Source organism: Leuresthes tenuis, unplaced genomic scaffold, assembly GCF_036924035.1.
Source record: "Leuresthes tenuis unplaced genomic scaffold, fLeuTen1.0.hap1 SCAF_7, whole genome shotgun sequence".
NCBI classification, from domain to species: Eukaryota; Metazoa; Chordata; class Actinopteri; order Atheriniformes; family Atherinopsidae; genus Leuresthes; species Leuresthes tenuis.
Window position 1 is genome coordinate 33,388,588 of NW_027325361.1, and position 19,682 is coordinate 33,408,269.

The window sequence follows — 19,682 nt, forward strand, 5'->3', positions numbered from 1 at the left end:
ACATTTTGGAGTCAAGGACAACTAATCAATGACCCTTGTGAGTATTATAATATCATCATCGAGTTGTTTTTTTCCATGTACTGATATTATCAAACTGGAAAGATACTGAAGCAAACTGCAGCTTTATTCCGTAATAACACGGAGACAGAGAAGTTTTACACCAGAACGCCGACAACATGATGGATTTGGATTTTCTCATTACCCTCAAATGTAAGAGAAGTCAAACTCATTCTTCTGATGTTAATTTTCTATTTTGATTACATACCATAGTTAAGAGATGAGCCAGCATACGATACTCTCTCAGGCATGGAGCAACACTGGCAGCCCTCGGCATGCCTTCCACACTACAGAAAAATCTGCAGTCATAGTTACCACACTGCCCCACGCTGAAGGGGAACAAGAGAGAGTGAGAAAAGGGATGAGAGAGCGGGAAAGAGAACTAAATAACTAGAATATAATAACTAAAAATTCAAACATGATGTTCTTTTTCTTCAAACTCGACTAGAAACAATTCATACAGAATGTAACGAATTGTAAGGTAACTACTGGGTGAAACCTGCTTTTCATTTCAAACCATTCTTGAAAAGTTAGGAGGTTTTCTAAAATCTAACAATAACTTCAATCCATAATGTGTTAATGCATTTGAACCTTTTCTATTACAGACACCAGTAAGAAGTGATCATCAGTGAATTTGCTAACCAACTTCATTGCACATAGAGAAAAAACGGAGAACGTGATGCCAGCAACAATTTTTTCTGAGTAGTGGCGACGTATTACAAAGAGGAGAAATTCCTCCAAAATATTGTCATGTATGCAATCTGATTAATTCTATATTCTGCGTTTGGTAAATGTAGTTTTCAGATAAATATAACGCTTAAAGGAGTTTTATAACTGTGGTTTCCTCCAAATGCTTTTGCAAAAAAAACTATAAATTTGCATGAAAAAAGTACAAATAACTAAGATTTGTACTGAAATATAAATCTTTACCATTGTAGACAGATACATAGTATTGAATTAAAGGCTCAGTATTTTTCTCTAGATTTTTTTAAATGACAGCAAAGCAACATAAAATGGGTATCATTTCTCTACCTTTTCCATGAAACTGACACAATTATAGGACATTAAGAAAAAATGTAGACTCTAAAAGGAGACCTTTATTCATGTTCCATTCATATTAATCATCATTACTGAAAAATAAGTTGAATTTGAAATCCCTCTTCTAAACAAGGGCAATTAGGAAAAAAGAGATACTTGATCTATCAGATCCAAATTTGGATATTGCAATATACTTGTGATAAATACAAATAGTAATAAAAATGAATATATCACGTGAAGTCATAATACAATTTTTCAGATTCACATATTACTAACTTAAATATATCCCAATCAACCACACAGATTAACCTCTCTAATACAATGAGAAGATAAAAAGAAGCATTACAGCACACATAAGTTATAGCCCATGCCCCTCTATTTATGCTATCATGAAAAACGCTATAAAGTAATTTGCAGTATAAAGATGAAAAGAATAATAAGAGTTTGGTTTGGATTGAATGGAGTAACAGATCTGAAGTCTCACCCTGAGGTGCAAGGGATGCCGGCTTTTTTGAAGCTCCTCTAGCACAACATGCAGTTGTTGCTTTATTTATGTCTCATTGTCTAACTGTGACTGACTGAATGACTGACTCCCAGAGAGGACGGCCAACATTACACATACAAACGCAGGTCGACAGGATGGAGTGGAATCCAATAAGCAAACAGAGAGAGAATTGGAGGAAGTGGAGACTTTGCTTACTTTCCTGCTGGCGAGATTTGAGCAACCATGACTACACACCAATTCCATTCTGTGAAGACAGAGGTTGGCAATAACCCTTTTATGTTCAGGCACATTAGAAGGAAATCAACTCTGAATATTAAAATAAGTTCTTTATCACAGAAAGCCTTATCTCCCTAGCTTTACATAACAGCATTTAAGCAGGGTCTACGCTTCCAGTAACTCTCAGTTAACAATGATACTCCGATACAAAAACCCAATACTTTACATCCAAAAACTTAAACATTAACACAGACTGCAGAAGAAGTGGTCGCTGGGTTACAGAATGGATCAACTGGAGACAGGTCCTGGGGCCAAAGCAGCCACGGTGCCCTCTGGGAAACAACTACAAAGAGGCACAAAATGAACACACAAAAATCAAGGCAAATGATCAAAAACCATCCATCCATTTTCTAATCCGTCAGTCGGGTCATGGGGGGGCTGGAGCCTGTCCCAGCGGTCATCGGGTGAGAGGCGGGGTCACCCTGGACAGGTCACCAGTCCATCACAGGGCCACACAGAGACAAACAACCACACACACTCAAACTCACTAACATGCATGTTTTTGGACGGTGGGAGGAAGCCGGAGTACCCGGAGAGAACCCACGCATACACGGGGAGAACATGCAAACTCCACACAGAAAGAACCAGCTGGGAGTTGAACCAGGAACCCTCTGCTGTGAGGTGACGGTGCTGACCACCACACCACCGTGCAGCCTCAAGATAAAAAACAACTGCAAAAAAAAAAAAAGCTGCAAATAGTTGTTTGACAACCAATGACAAAATAGAAAATGGTTTTAAAAGGATGTAGAAGGACCTCAGACCACAGAGGAATTTTGGAAAAAAATTTAAGCAAATTTTCCTCAATTGCCTCTGTAAACAGGAAAAAAAATAATGAAATAAATATTGCCTGAGACTGATAACATCATCAGGGATCGTTTTCTCAGATTTCTCAAACTCCAATTAAACCATATAAGTCATATAAGCTACAACATTGTCTCATTTTGTATTACAAGGTCACACAGAACACACATTTTGTTTTCATCCACTTACAGCAGACTTCCCACTCTAATGGGAGAAATATCCTGCAACAATGTAATTTAGGTGAGAACTGCCCTGATATTCCCCACTTTGTGGAAGTGGAGCTAAAAATTAAAATGCTGTTGACAGGGAAACATGGTTGTAGTCTGAAACAAGGCTCAGCAGGGGTCACTGTGGAGTTATACATCTAAACAGGAGTGGGATGCATTAAATGCTGTTTAACCATAGGAGGCGCTATATCCACACATCCTTCATCCATGCAGTGTTTTGGAGTAGAGTTCCCTCAGGACTCAGCTTGGCATTCTATTTTAGAACTCCACCCTTAACAGATCTAAATGGACTTAGTGACTCCACCTCACCCCACTCCTGCCATGGGACTGTGTGTTTGCTGGGTTAGCATGTGTGTGGTTTTCTTTTACCGTGTGTGAAGCTGGGACAAAATGACAGGGTGGGAGGTACTGAGGCATCAGAAGGGAATATAGGTCATGCTAGATAGAGCGGTGGGAGCAATGAAGTGAATGAAGATAGAGAGACAAGACAGTGGAGGACAGAGGACAAGACCTCTGGCCTCCCAGAATCCCTGATGAGGCCACTAGCAAATGAACAGCAGGTCAAGAGGGACAGAAGAGAGATGAAGAAAGTCTGAATGTCAAGTTTTGAATGCAGGCAAGAGCGAGACCCCGGGTCGCAGGAATGGGGGTCTTTAATTGATAACATTACTATTAGTGTTGTTGTTATTAATAACTGCTCTGCTCAGACTCATGGGAGACATGCTTGTTTCCTGCCGTTTCCATAGCGATAGCGCTGCGCCAGATACATTTTTTTTTTTTTTCAGCATGAGAAATACAATTTGTGACAAAAGACCAAAAATGTGTGAGACTTGAGAGCCCTGGCTGCGTGTGTATGTATGTGTTCTGACCAATAAACAGCAACGATCACAGTGGGATGCACCGTCTCTCCTCCCATTCTCCTTCTACAAAGAGGTGACCTACTTACTAAATCTGCCAAACTGTTGGAGAAAAACTAAGAGCAACTGCTCTCTGACTGCGTGTATGTGTTAGTGTGGTGATGTGCTTATGGTAAATGTTGCATCAGAAATCAAACCATAGTACTGTAGCTCAAATTCTTGCCTGTTGGCATAGCAACCACTGAGTCAGAACAGGATGCTTAAATAGAGCCTGAGTACCCAGGGTGTGTATGTGTACCTTTCTGTGTTCTGTTCTGTTTTTCTTAATAATTTGTTTGGCTCAATATATTATCAAGTATTTAGAATATTATATGCATTTATGATACAAAAGTGGACAAAATACAGTGTCACTGGTAGCCTACATTAGTAAGTTTAGATGCACTATACAGCTTGACATGTCTGGACCACTCTCATTTGTCCCAGCGTACATGCATAGAAAGGGAATCAATTTATGCCGTGTCATTGTGGACTGTGTGAGAAAATGTTAAAATACGTCTGTCTGCTTCTAACTTTCTCCGTAGATCATTGTACAATTAGGTATAGCTGAATTCATTGCACAGGCCACTGAGGTGAGTTGACTCAAAGTCTCATTGGGCTGCTTTTCACTACCAATTTCTGAGGTGTTTAACTGTCTAATAAATCAATCAAAAATATGTGAATGAGAACAGCTTCAGTTGTATTAAAATACACTCGCACAACAAAAAAATGCATGCTATCCCTATTGGTTACTGTTGTTGTTTTCGGCTTCTTCTTCCGTTTACTGGACAGAAACTGTGGAACATGCGCAGAGCTCCTAAACCTAGTTGAGAGTACACATGCAGGAGAAATTTGACACCTGACTGCAAGATCTGAGTGTGTTAGTTCAGCTTGGAGAATTTCCATTTTGTACAATTTTGGTGTATGTAACATACATTGTAAAAGTCTGTTTTTTCTTGGACTAACGCAATAATACATTTTGACAAGTGTCATTCAAATGTTCTTACAGTGAAAGAAATGTAACATATTGGAGCCACAATTCTAATTCAAGTAACACAGCACTGACAAACATGTCAAACTCACCATCACACTTAAGACTTTAAGCTCTGTAGTTGAACATAGCTTTTATATTTAATATTTCAATCCAGCTCTTTTGATTTAAAGACATGCACATTAAATGTGAAGGGCAGAGCTAAAGCACAGCTAACCAATGTACACTGGCTAACAAGCAGTTGTTAGCTAACATTTTTGCAACTGAAAATAACTTTTTTCTTTCCAGGGAAAAGCTAAAGCTCAGCTAAAGGACCCTGGTGTCTCTCCCACTTTGTTTCACAGTTATACTTTGTGAGCCACTGGCAGGGTTTTGAAAGGCTGAAGTTGCAGTACACCAAAACATGATTCTTTCTTAATCCTAGCTTAGTAGTATGATTTGCTTACAGCTAATGAAGTAGATATTTCTGTCATAGAGTGTTATCTTTGGCATTTTTCCTATATGCAGCTCAAGGCATGGAAACTATGTTAGGTCAAGCCGAGTCACCTTTATTTATAAAGCACATTTAAAAACAACCGAGGGTGACCAGAGTGCCTCAGAATAAAAATACATCATTTTTAAATATGCTGAGATGATGGAAATCCTTAACTTGAGTGAAAGACTGAGAAAAAGAGATGTGTCTTTGGCATTGAATATTCAACACTGATCTATTATAGAGAGGTAAGCTGTGCCATTATTTAAGGGCAGTTGCTGCAAAAGCTCAATCACCTTTTGTTTTTAGCCTGGTTCTCAGCACAGAGCAGTTGGTTGGCTGACCACAGAGCTCTCTCTAGCAGGGGTATATGCATTACAGAGGACAAGTAAGTAAGCAAGTCGGAGCCTATCCATAAAGGCATTTAAAAGTAAACAAACATTTTAAATTCATCCTCGAGAGGAAGTATTCTGAACCAACTGCAGGCATCAAATGAATGACTGATCTTAAAAAAAAAGGCTGCTAAAGCAAAGTGTCTAAAGATACTATTTAAAATGAGTTCTTTTCTAAGCTGTCTGTTTTAGGTAGACACAACAAAGAATACAAGAAAGTCTGGCTCCTTGGACTCAAAATATAAAGTAAGACTTTTGCACTACACTAAAAGATTGGAGCCCCTGCATCCAAGACTAAACATGACAGTCTTCTCACTGGAGTCGAACTCAGGCCACATAGAAGATGTTGCATCATACTCCATCCCACCAGCCACCTTAAATCTGTTTGTTTACCCGTTCATAAGGCTTGTGCATTGTTTTGCCAGAGACATTTGAAGAAAATTCAAATGACATTCATCTCTGGTGACTGGGTTGTGGGCAGAGGTGAAAAAGTTTCAATGTCAACAAAAACGCTGTGTGACCTGTGACATGGACACTGCTGGACCGTGTGCTTGTGAATTCTTATTCCACATTAAACTGATCTGTCTTAATCCTGAGAATGTATGACTGCATGCACCAAACTGTTCAGGGATGGCTCAGGATGAATACACGTACGCAACAATACACCCCTCTCTTTGAGGGGTTTGTTCAGCTTCAAATCTCAGCTACACACCATGTTCTTGTGTCTTCCTGTGGGTGGGTGGAGAACAGTATATGGTACCATTAGAGTGTCAAAACTGAGCATCTGCAGTGCACAGCGGTTTTAAGCACACTTTGCAGATGTGAGCTTGTCAACTTGATTCTAAAAAAAAGCCTCATACAATAGGCTATTTTCAAAAAAGTTAAAGCATCACAACCTCTTATTTAATTTTCTCTTCCTGCATATGTTCTTGTCTACAGGTAAGAGCCCTTCAGTTTTCAGTGCAAACATAAAAAACAACATACATTCCTTTGCAAGCATCTGAACACTATGCCATCCTATCGATATGTAGATATAAAGATATGTTTCAGTTTTAAAATAATGGAGGTGGGATTCTGTAAGTTTACATCTATGAAAAGTACCAGCTGTACTATCATTGCTGATAAGATATATGAGTGACAAACAGAAAAATATACAGCAATAAGTAAGAATTTGCTGTACACTGGCTTAGAGAAGGGACTGTTGTAGAAAATCCAGACATTTTCTATACCCGCTTAATCCGTTGGTCGGGTCACGGGGGGGTTGGAGTCAATCCCAGTGGTCATCGGAAGAGAGGCGGGGTCACCCTGGACAGGTCGCCAGTCCATCACAGGGCCACACAGAGACAAACGACACAACCATGCACCCGGAGAGAACCCACGCATAAACGGGGAGAACATGCAGACTCCACACAGAAAGAACCAGCTGGGAGTTGAACCTGGAACCCTCTGCTGTGAGGCGACAGTGCTGACCACCACACCACTGTGATAATAGATAATATTACCAGTGTAAAGCTACTTTCTGGCTCACTGGTGTTCTGATGCAATCCAGAAAATCTAATATTCAAAAGACCTGATGGCTTTTGTTGCTTCTTATGATCTCTGCAGGCAGTCTACACCTATGTCAAAACACCAGAGACATTTATCTCTCAGAGGGTTCTCATTTCACTTCACAGCACTGTCCTTTTTGTCAGTTGGGTGATGAGCTGAGTGTCACTAGAGAGAGCAGGTTTATTGCTTTTGTCATCTGAGAAAAGAACTGAACTGCTTGTTTTTAAGTAACAGAAAAGCAGTGAGTGCTTTCTAATCGTAAAATCTATGCAGAGTAAGGAGTTGGTATGGGGTGAGCCTGGTGTTACAGAGCTATTAAAAAAACATGCCATTATTTCTCAGAAACGACAGAGCTGGTTGCCATGGGAATGCTGCAGGGAGCTCCTCATCCTCCCACCAATGGGCATCAGTGATTTGTTACCCTGGGAAACCTGGTCTGTTGCCTAGGAGACCAGAGGCTGTGTGCTCGAGCTCAAATGAGGAGTTGTGTCTGCTTGGCTGAAGCACTCAGCCAAACAAAATAAGGTTGACACACCTTTCAGAAAAACTTGATATCTCCCATTGAATGAAGTGGGCATGTCTATATCAATTAGCTACTCATTCTGTTTTTTTCTTTTTTTTCTTTTTTTGGGGCAATTTGTCTCCAATTCAGTTAAATTAAAATCAGTTTATTTAAATATATCACACTTTTTTTTAAAAAGGGCAGAAAGTAAAAAAGTTCAAGTTCAAGTCTAGTTAGATACAGAAAATCCATCCAGGTATTATAATGCAGTTTAATCAAAATGAATACACCATCCATTTTCTAGAACCGCTTAATCCGTCAACCCGCGGGGGGGCTGGAGCCTGTCCCAGCGGTCATCAGATGAGAGGCGGGGTACACCCTGGACAGGTCGCCAGTCCATCACAGGGCCACACAAACGAGACAAACAGCCACACACACGCTCACACTCACTCCAAAGGACAATTTTAGAGAGATTAACCTAACATGTTTGGACGATGGGAGGAAGCCAGAGTACCTGGAGAGAACCCACGCATACACGGGGAGAACATGCAGACTCCACACAGAAAGAGGGGGAGCTTCGCCTGGTGATAAATTCAGAGATAACTTTCTTGGATCAAGGAAATGTCGTCTTAAACTGTACTGACGTGTGACACTATGCACAAGGATTTAGCCACCAACTGCTTCAGTAGCTTAGCTCACATAGGGCTAACAGAGAAATGTGTGGAGGGCGGCGCATCAAACAACCAGAACTAGACACATAAAACATTATCTGAAATTATCTGAAATACCGGCCGTCTCATTATAATCGGATAGCAAAGCGAGCAGATTTAACTTGTACTTACTTCAGAGGGTAGACCACTGTGATGGCCCGCCATTACCGTCTTCTTGCCTCCCGATTTGACTCAATTTTTCCCAGCCAAGGAACAAGTCTGCGACCTTGCAGTCGTTGCTTTAAAACATCCAGTTTATGTTTATGTTTATGTATTTAGCAGACGCTTTTATCCAAAGCGACTTACAAATGAAGATATAACAAGCTATATAAAAAGCTAACAATAAACTACATAGAAGGAACCCACTAGTCTGACTCTGTCAGAGGAGACATAGTAGAGATAGGGTGCAGGCATAGAAAGAAGTGCAGAAAGATAAAGTGCAAAGATAGAGGGGGTAGGTAAGTACAAGGTAAGTGCAAGGATAGGAGATGCTCTCTGAAGAGCTGGGTTTTCAAGAGCTTCTTGAAGATAGACAGGGACGCCCCTGTTCTGGTAGCGCTTGGTAGGTCATTCCACCATCGTGGGACAACACATGAATAGAGTTTGGATTGTCTTAGGCGTGGTGTAGGCATTGCTAGACGACAATCCTGGGATGAACGGAGGGACCGAGTTGTGACATAAGCCTTTGCAAGAGCATTCACGTAGATGGGAGCCATTCCATTAAGCACTTTGTAGGCTAACATCAGTGACTTGAATTTGATGCGGACGGCTAAGCGTAGCCAGTGGAGTTCAATGAACAGAAGGGTGACGTGTGCTCTTTTAGGCTGATCAAAGACCAGACGCGCCGCCGCGTTCTGTGGAGGTTTCATAGTACAGGCTGGGAGACCAGTTAGGAGAGCATTGCAGTAGTCAAGGCGGGAGATGACCATGGCCTGCACCAGGAGCTGGGTGGCATGTTGGGTTAGGTATGGTCTGATCTTTCTTATGTTTAGTAATGCAAAGCAGCACGAACGAGCAACCGAGGTAACGTGATCTTTGAAGGTTAGCTGGTCATCAATCATGACACCCAAGTTTCTAGCAACCTTTGATGGAGCAAGAGATAGGGATTCGGTTTGGATGCAGATGCTGTGTTGAATGGTTGGTTTGGCTGGGAAGACAAGCAGTTCAGTTTTTGGGAGGTTAAGTTGGAGGTGATGCGCTTTTATCCATGTTGATATGTCAGAGAGACAGTCTGAGATTCGTGCTGAGACCGTGTGGTCATCAGGTGGGAATGACAGATAGAGCTGGGTATTGTCAGCATAACATTGGTATGAGAAGAAGTGATCGGATGATCTGTCCCAGTGAGTTGGTGTATATGGCAAAGAGAAGAGGTCCCAGTACTGAGCCTTGGGGGACCCCTGTGGCAAGGTGGTGCGCTGCAGAAGTGTGACCAAGCCAGGATACTTTGAATGACCGACCAGTGAGGTATGATTCAAACCAGGAGTGTGCTCTCCCTGTGATGCCCATGCTAGAGAGTATGGACAAAAGGATACTGTGGTTGACAGTGTCAAATGCAGCTGATAAGTCGAGCAGGATAAGTACAGAGGACTTAGCTGTCGCTCTGGCTTCTTTTAAGGCTTCTGTCACAGCTAACAGAGCCGTTTCGGTGGAGTGTCCACTTTTAAACCCAGATTGGTTTGGGTCAAGGAGGTTGTTATGTGAGAGGTAATCGGTGACCTGCTTAAAGACGCCCTTTCAATGATTTTAGACGGAAACGGGAGGAGAGAGACCGGCCGATAATTCTCCACATGAGTTGGAGGGAGGGAAGTTTTCTTGAGCAGCGGTGTAACCTGAGCTTGCTTGAATGTGGTAGGAAATGTGCCTGATGTCAGTGAAGCATTAATCACATGCGTGACTGCTGCAGTTACAGTAGGAGTAATGGATTGGAGAAGATTAGTAGGAACGGGGTCCAGCGGGCATGTAGTAGGACGGCTACATGTGAGAAGTTTAGACACACTGCTCTGAGTGAGAGGGGTAAATGAGGAAAATGATGCAGTAGGACTTCTGCATGCAGATTTTGTGGTACCAGGTTTGGTAAACTGTTTGCTTATAGCTGCCACTTTGTCAGTAAAAAATGAGGCAAAGGTGTCTGCTGTTAGATTGGTAGCAGGTAGCGGGAATGAAATAGTGGTCAGAGAAATGCAGAGGTGTAACAGATAGGGCCTCTGTGGCACAGTTTCTTGAGAAAACGAGATCTAGCACTTTGCCAGCTTTATGGGTCGGAGGCCTGCTGAGCAGTTGTAGCTCAAACGAGTGCATTAGTGTCAGAAAATCAGAAGAGTTACGTGGATGTTCATGTCACCAAGGACAATTATGGGACAGTCATGCTCCGGGATAGAAGAGAGCAAGGTGTCTAGTTCATTTAGAAAGTCACGAGTTGTCCTGGTGGGCGATATACGACAATCATATAGGTTTTGACCGGTGCAGTTACCAAGATGGCGAGGTATTCAAAGGTATTGTATTTAGCATAAGGTAGCAGTTGGGTGTATTTCCGTTTGTTGGAAATGACCACCTCTCCCAGATGTACGAGAGGTATGGGAGAATGAGTGGTTGGTTGAAAGTGCAGCCTGGGTAGCTGTGTTTTCAGGCTTAATCCAGGTTTCAGTGAGAGCCAGGATGTGAAGAGACAGGTGGTTGACATAAGCCATAATGAAATCTGCTTTGTTTACCACTGATTGGCAATTCCACAACTCCACAGGCAAGGGTGTGTCACAGAGTGAAGTGAGCTCTAGAGAGCGGAGGTTGCGGTGGCGTTTGGTTGTGTGAAACCTTCTGTGCGAGCCGGAGACAACAGGAATGAGATTGAGGCACATTTTAAAGCAGGTGGTGAGGCCAGAGCGACATGGATGAGGCAAGTAGGACAGGTTTGCCTTGTTCAGTGGCCTTGTTCGGTGGACACGCGCAGGTAGAAACGCTAGTCTTTACCCAAGAATGTCTTCACAACGCTCCAGGCGTCACCCCTTACTTTATGTTGTGCACAGCCGTTCATGTGTTAGCTAATTGCACTAGGCTGAGACTGCCCACCGAGAGTTAACCAACAAGTGTTTTCAGAGAGGAGAGTGACCGCCCGTTCACAGCTCCTGAATACTCTGATTGCTTTGCGATGGTTACTAGGCAACAGGTTTCACCTACGGATGGGTTTTGATCACTTTCTCAACAACAACAGATATTGGATTTGGCAAGAAGCTTAGAAAAAACTTACACTATTCAATTCAATTCAATTTTATTTATATAGCGCCAGATTACAACAATTGTCATCTCAAGGCACTTAAGTAATATAGTCCAATTCAAGCCAATTGGAATTCAATTCATTGTAATCATAATCCAATTAATTCATATAGAGCCAATTCAAAAAATAATATCCTAGCTAAGGAAACCAACAGAGTGCACCGAAACGTTTCTTCAGTCCAATCTCCCGTCCTGAGCGTGCCTGTGGCGACTGTGGAAAGGAACGACTCCCTTTTAACAGGAAGAAACCTCTGGCAGAACCAGACTCAGGAAGGGTGGCCATCCGCCTCGACCAGCTGGGGGTTGAGAAGACAGAAAAGAGGGAAAAGAGGGGGGAAAAACACCATAACGCCATTCAAAGGATATCTGTTGGAACAGGGAAACATAGGTTAATAATCACAATAATGTCACATGTACATAAAATCAATTGTGAAATTAAACAGGGGGAAAAAGAGAGCAAAGTGAGGAAAGGTGTGACAGATGAGGTCCCCCAGCAGTCTAAGCCTATAGCAGCTTAACTATGGGATGTTTCAGGATTACCTGAGCCATCCCTAACTATAAGCTTTATCAAAAAGGAAAGTTTTAAGCCTAATCTTAAAAGTGGAAAGGGTGTCTGCTTCCCGGACATTTACTGGCAGCTTATTCCACAAGAGAGGGGCCTGATAACTGAAGGCTCTACCTCCCATTCTTCTTTTAGAAACTCTGGGAACAACAAGTAAACCTGCAGTTTGGGAGCGAAGTGCTCTGTTAGGAAAATATCTTACAATGAGATCTTTAAGATAGGATGGAGCTCGGTCATTAAGAGCTTTATATGTGAGGAGAAGAATCTTAAATTCTATTCTGAATTTAACAGGGAGCCAATGAAGAGAAGCTAAAACTGGAGAAACATGATCTCTCCTGTTAGTTCTCATCAGAACTCTGGCTGCAGCATTTTGGATCAGCTGGAGGCTTTTCAGAGAATATGTGGGACAGCCCAATAATAAGGAATTACAGTAGTCCAATCTTGAAGTAACAAATGCATGGACTAGTTTCTCTGCATCACCCTGAGACAGGATGTTCCTGATTTTAGCAATATTACGAAGGTGAAAGAAGGCAGTCCTAGAAACCAGTTTTATATGTGCGTCAAATGATAAATTCTGGTCAAAAATAACTCCAAGGTTCCTCACTGTAGAACTAGAAGCCAAGGAAATACCATCTAGAGTAACTATATAACTAGTCAATTTCTCCCTGAAGCGCTCAGGTCCAAAGAGAACAACTTCAGTTTTGTCTGAATTTAAAAGCAGACAGTTCTGAGTCATCCAGGTCTTTATGTCTTTAAGACAGGCTTGTAGTCTGACCAACCTGTAGGTGTCATCTGGTTTCATAGATAAGTACAGCTGAGTATCATCAGCATAACAATGGAAATTTATGCCATGCTGTCTGATAATGTTACCTAATGGAAGCATGTATAAAGTAAAAAGAATCGGTCCAAGCACAGAACCCTGAGGAACTCCATGACTTACTCCAACGTGTGAGGAAGATTCTTCATTTACAAGAACAAACTGGAATCTATCAGATAAATAGCACTAGCAGACACACAGTTCTTTCCGTGCAGTTCCGATACCTTCAGTGTGTTGTAGTGAGTTTTTTAAAGCTCTAACCTTAGTGAGAGGACCGCCCACCGAGAGTTAACCAACAGTTACATTTGTAAGGCTCATAAATGCATATCTGTCCATATAAGGAATTTGAGAATATTACAAATTAAATGTATTATAACCATGGGGTGCTGAGATATTCTTTTTAACACAGATCCACAATTTTTCACAATTCGTTACAAGTTTAGAGGGAACTAAGTATCCAGGGAAATAACGCTCGACTCTGAAGAAAATTCAGATGACCCAGCTTTCCACCAGTACTTAAACACACCTTGTACGAACGAATCTGTGAGGCTTCCGATATGGGCTTAAATTTGTCTAAAAAATAACTGCAAATGCACAGAGGGTGATCTACAAATATACCTTGAGTTGCACACATGTTTTGCTATCCATAAATACCAATTTCCTATTTTTTAACTTGTGTGTTGGTTTTTATAAATACATGTGTATTTGTAAATTTATCATTTTCTAATTGTAAAACAAAAAGCCATTTGTAAAACTGAAAATTCTGTTTGTGAATCGTGACTCAGTATTTGTGGATCACCAATCACACGTTCATATTTTTGAGACAATCTTTCCGCAAATTCACACTAATCCACAAACAAATAGCTCGTGATTCACAAAGCACCATCCAGTAGATGGATGTAAACAGAATCAATACATCTGTTACTAACCGTAGGATGGATGTAGACCTGGTGTGAAGAGCAAATGGGTTGAAATTAGCACTTCAAGAAATTTTTAAAACACTCCCTTATTTCTATGGAGGGGGATGTAAGACTATATAAAATGGTTCAGGCATTTACGTCGGGGGCTCAACCGAGGCAGGACAGGAATCATGGACTCTGGTACGCAAAAGTCTCCTTAAAACTTTAGATCTCTTAGGTCAGTACTTGTAATAGTAAAAAAAAAACAAAACAACAAACAACTTTTTTTTAGGACGGAAAACAAGAGCTGACATCCATACACAGCCAACCGGCGGTTCTTTGGCACTCTTAGGAGTATTCAACGGTGGTTACATGCTGCCATTCCGACATCTCGCCATTCCGACATTGGCCTCCAATTGTCGGAATGGCGACACCTAATTTTTTATTAAACGTCCCGCCATTCCGACACTTTTTTCCTCCTATGGTCGGAATGGCGGTATGTTTTTTTTTTTTTAACATACCGCCATTCCGACAGTTCCTTTTAATAGCCTATGTTTTACCCAAAACATTTTACACTAATGAAGGCTGATATGCCGGTGCAAACTTTAATAATCTATTATCAAAATCCCCTGAAATGTCAAATATAAAAATACAGATATTAATGTAACTCTGGCGAGACTGAAACTGATTAAGCAGAAATACAGTGTCAGTGAGCTGTCACAGCAGCCAGCTGGAGAGGAGCTCTCCACAGAGCCCATGCGTCTTTTGCACGCTGTCATCATATGCAAAAGTAATAATTGCAATTACAGATCACGGCTACTGCACAGGACACAGTTGCGAGCACTCTGCCTTGCCTTGCCAATAGGAGAGGAGAGAAATGACAGCATAGAACGTATAAAACACAATAAAATGCAGTAAAAACGTTTATTCGTGTAATTCACGTGATTTATGAGTACTTATGGGAAGCGCGGATGGGCTTTGCGCATTTGGCACAAACACACAGCCGTTGCGCAACGCTTTATACAGCCTGTTGATATCTTAAGGACCTAACTGGTCACACCTGGGAGTAAATGTCATGTAGAGATTGTTTTTACATGACATTACAGCTGAACATATAGCTTTCATCCACAAACCAACGTGGGAGAGCCTGAAGACGCATGTGCCAGACGCACATAGGCATGCGTAAAACCAATTTTGACCACTTCATGCTGCGTATTTGCTTTCTTTTAGTTAACTTTCGTTTCTTTTGGATTCTTGTGCGTGTTATGGAGCCGTTTCGGTCCATATTTGTAAGCCTTTTTTTCCTGGATAAAATTTTCGGAAGTTGAAACAAGTGGCATTGGAGTGTGTGATTGAAAACCACCGCAGTCTGCTTCTCCTCCTCCAGTTGCCGAGACTTTGTGCCTTTAATAACGCTTATCTGTAAACATGTGTTAAACATATAAATTGCATGAACAGAAAGAAGGGACTCGCCTGTTGAGTAACGCACATTTCCTTAAACTGAAAGCCTTGTCGGAATGGTGGGACGTTTGAATGTCGGAATAGCGGGATGTCGGAATGGTGGGATGTCGGAATGGTGGGACGTTTGCATGTCGGAATGGTGGGATGTCGGAATGGCGGGATGTCGGAATAGCGGGATGTCGGAATGGCGGTATTTCGGAATGGGTGTTGCCACCCTTCAACGGTGAGTAAAAAAGATCTGATGATAAACATATGAATACGTGTATAATTATATTACCACACCATGACAGAGTGCTAATTTCCAGAGTTGGACGCGGAGGATTTGGATGACTTCATATTGACGCAAGCCGATTATGGTAATGTTTCTTTAACTTTAATAACCTTTAACAAGTGAAATGTTTCAATGAAATAACATCAGATATAACTGTTTACAGATTTATTAAACAGTGTGGAGCAAGGGAAGAATAACCCAGCCGTGTTTGAGGGAGATTTGACTTTCATCGCACCGAGCGGGGGGAACGGACTTTCCATGAATAAATCCCGGCTACGACGAAGACTGCTCCCTGTTCAGCACAATCAGTTTTCAACGGAGTGTCCGAGTGTTACTACAGAGGACGGGCAGCAGGAAACATCGGTGTTTCACACACCACCGAGCATACATTTCTCCCCTCGAATAATACCGCGGCCCGAGTCGCCTATGAGCGGCCTCAATACCGATACGGTTGAGGGCGAGGGGGCACAGGCTGTCGGTTTACTAGGCTGCATATCGGCGCAGCTATTAGAGGCGCCGGGCATTGTTCGCGGGGAGGAAGGACCCCTCGCTAAACAGCCTGATCTGCGGGGTAAGTTTAAAAAAAAACAAAAAAACTCATCACTCTTTGTTTTTGTTTTCTCACGTGAGCGCGTAAGCGTCATACGTCATCAACACGGATGTGACGCATAGGGAGAGAGTGAGGGTGGGAGGGGTTAAAAGAGCGCAGCCTTTTTCAGTAGAACTCATGTGAAATGCCTGTAAAACAAACCAGTTGATATATTATTACTGCTCTGTCCACTTATCCGTGCTGCATTCAACGGGAGCATTACATGGTAACATCTATGCAAATTTCACATAGTGTATACTTAAGCAAGGTTTTTTATTTATTTATCTATTTTTATGCTATTAAACTGTGTTTCAATTTGACAGAATCTGATGTTATAGTTCCTGTGAGGTCCGTGGTAAAGAATCGACGGTGCAATAGAGTGCGCAACAGACTGTCGCTTGTCCGAGGGTTAATGAAAGGTACAGCTTCTTCCTCTTCATTTTTTTTCTCTTTTCTAATTTATCATTATTATTATTAATATTATTATTAACATTATTATTAATTAATTAATAATTTAAATTATTATTATTATTTAAAAAAATTTAAATTATTATTTATTTATTTTTAAAACATTCCCAATCACTGAACCAGGTATATTTAAAATACTTTTATGGTTATTTCTCCTTCATCCACAGAGGCCGATCTGTCGATAGAACTGATAAGTCCTAAATTCGGCCCGACCCTCGTCTGTGGAGGAAAAGAAACGCTACCATCTGACGTGAAAAATCAAGAGCTCGGGCATTCATGAGAAGTAGCGAGATTCTTATGCAGAAAATTAACCGTGACTTGAAGGTGATTTCGAAGTAAAGTAAATGTGTGTATATATATATAAGTAGATATCTCAACCCCTCTTAGCCATTCTCAATTCTGTGTAAAGATGGATAATCAAGCAGGCAGAGCTGTGCCGGCTGTAATATCCGAGGCTGTGGGAAATTTGTAAAACATTCCCATACCGGTTCATGTGTGGAATTACTTTACACCACTGGAGTATGCGCTCCTTAATGTCGATTATCAGTCATCTCCTATGAATATTGAAGAAGATGAAAATGATGAAATTGATGTGTTACACGAATTAGAATCATCAATCCTGAATTTAAACGGGCCTCCGCCACCTGCCCTGAGTTTGCAAAATGAGTCACCGAATATTGTCTCACCAAATCCAGCTCCTTGTGTCACATCACTAGATACAGCCTTAGCGAATAGTGCTTCTCAGACTTCAGCATCAGATACTGTCTCACCAAATCTTATTTCTTTACCTTTTCCAGCTGCAGCAGAACAAACTCGGCAGCATGGTAGGGGGTTGAATCAGGAGAACGTAGCCGTCCCTGAATTAGAATCATCAATCCTGAATTTAAACGGGCCTCCACCACCCGCCCTGAGTTTGCAAAATGAGTCACCGAATATTGTCTCACCAAATCCAGCTCCTTGTGTCACATCACTAGATACAGCCTTAGCGAATAGTGCTTCTCAAACTTCAGCATCAGATACTGTCTCACCAAATCTTATTTCTTTACCTTCTCCAGCTGCAGCAGAACAAACTCGGCAGCATGGTAGGGGGTTGAATCAGGAGAACATAGCCGTCCCTGAACAGAATCAGAGAGATACACCTCCACCGATTGAGCGTGAACGTTTCAATTGTCTTGAAATAAGACGTCCCGTCACAATACCGCGTCCGTGCCCTGATAGAATGCCCAACATCGCTGAGTTCACTTCAGCTGTTATGAGCAATCTTATTGAAGTGGCAGAAACAGCGCGATCACACGCCAGATGTAATGATGTCGTCCAGCTAGAATTAGTAGGTGAGAGTATTTCTCAACACATTACCGTTTCTGTCACAGATGAGTCTGATGTAATCCTGAAAGCCTTTCTGGACTTTTTAGACGAGTTAACTCAATCGAACGCAGAGATTGCCTCTGATACTAACATGGAGTTAGTCCTCCAGGTAGTAAGAAACCCTACAGGGGGCGCCAAACGGAAGGCTTCAAAAACCTTAGAATGCGAATTAATCCATAAGAAAAAACGTCACTTGTACATTACAGATAACTGTGACAATCAGCTCTGTTTCGCCATCAGTCTCGCGCACGTCTCCGGCTCTAAATTTACCGATAGTCAGGCTACGGCCCAGGCGAGAGAGTGGCAGCGTCAGGCAGGGCTGACTGATCAGACGCCTGTATCTTTCAGTGATGTTGGAAAATTCGAAAAAATCCTAAACAGAAAAATTGTGGTGATTCATAGAACCAAGGGTGATCTAGCTCTGTGTAAATTTGAGACTGATTTCAGAGATCGATCAAGCCCTCTCTTTCTGTTATTACTCCAAAACCATTACTATGGAATAAAAAACCTCAAAGGATTTTTAGGGTCGAGGTACATTTGCGTGCACTGTTACACCAGTTACAATCAGCCACACTCACACTACTGTCCTGGTTACTGTCCTGTGTGTTGCGACTCATCATGTACAAATCAAGAGTTCAGTCCTGTATTTTGTGGCGATTGCAACAGAAGCTGTCGTAACTCGTCGTGCTTCAACAGACACAAAGAACATCGTGAGAGACCCCGAGCCAGAATGCAAGTGAATGATTGTGATCTGATTAAAAGGTGTCCGACGTGTAAGAGATTTTATCGCGTTGCGATTACTAAGGTAAAAAACCCCCACGTGTGTGAAGGTTTAAAATGTACAATCTGTGGTGAGAAACTGACCCCCGGTTCTACAGCAACTCTCAGTGGACACCAGTGCTACATTCAGCCTAGCAGCTGAAACGCTGAAAGGTGTCGAGTGGTCTGCCTACGGATTGGATTGTGTCAGGAAATTCCTCCTCCATTTCAGGAGACCACGCTACCGTGGATACACGTTTATTGCTCACAACGGACGAGGTTATGATAGCTATCTAATCCTTAATGTCATGGTGCAACTAGGTATGAAGCCCTCTCTCATCAAACAGGGGAGTAAAATTCTCTGTTTTACAGACTGTGATTATGGTTTGAGATTCATCGATAGTCTGTCATTCCTGGCTATGAAACTGAGTATGATGCCGAAAGCATTAGGTTTCAGTGATCATACCAAAGGTTTCTTTCCCCACAGATTCTCTTCAGAACAGAATTTGCCCCAGTGAGCAGGGAGAGTTCTACAGATGGTACGATGGAGTTTGTAAAGGCACCTTTAACTTTCGTGAACAGAGCATGCTTTACTGCAAAAATTATGTAGACATACTCTTCAAGGGGTGTGTCAAATTCCGCGAGCAATTCTTTAACGAGACGCGCGTGGACCCCCTGAAATGCATAACGATCGCGTCGGCCTGTATGAAGGTTTTTACCGCCAACTTTCTGCAGCCTAAAACCCTGGCCATACCTTCACCCGTTGATTACAGTCAGCAGAGTAAGACCTTCTCAAACGCATCCATCCAGTG

At 41.9% G+C, this 19,682-nt stretch overlaps 1 pseudogene; it reads right to left on the bottom strand.

The window, feature by feature from the left end:
• Positions 1 to 300: 300 nt before the first annotated feature.
• LOC140312458 (uncharacterized) lies at positions 301 to 16,183 on the bottom strand (annotated as a pseudogene).
• Between the last annotated feature and the right edge of the window lie 3,499 nt (positions 16,184 to 19,682).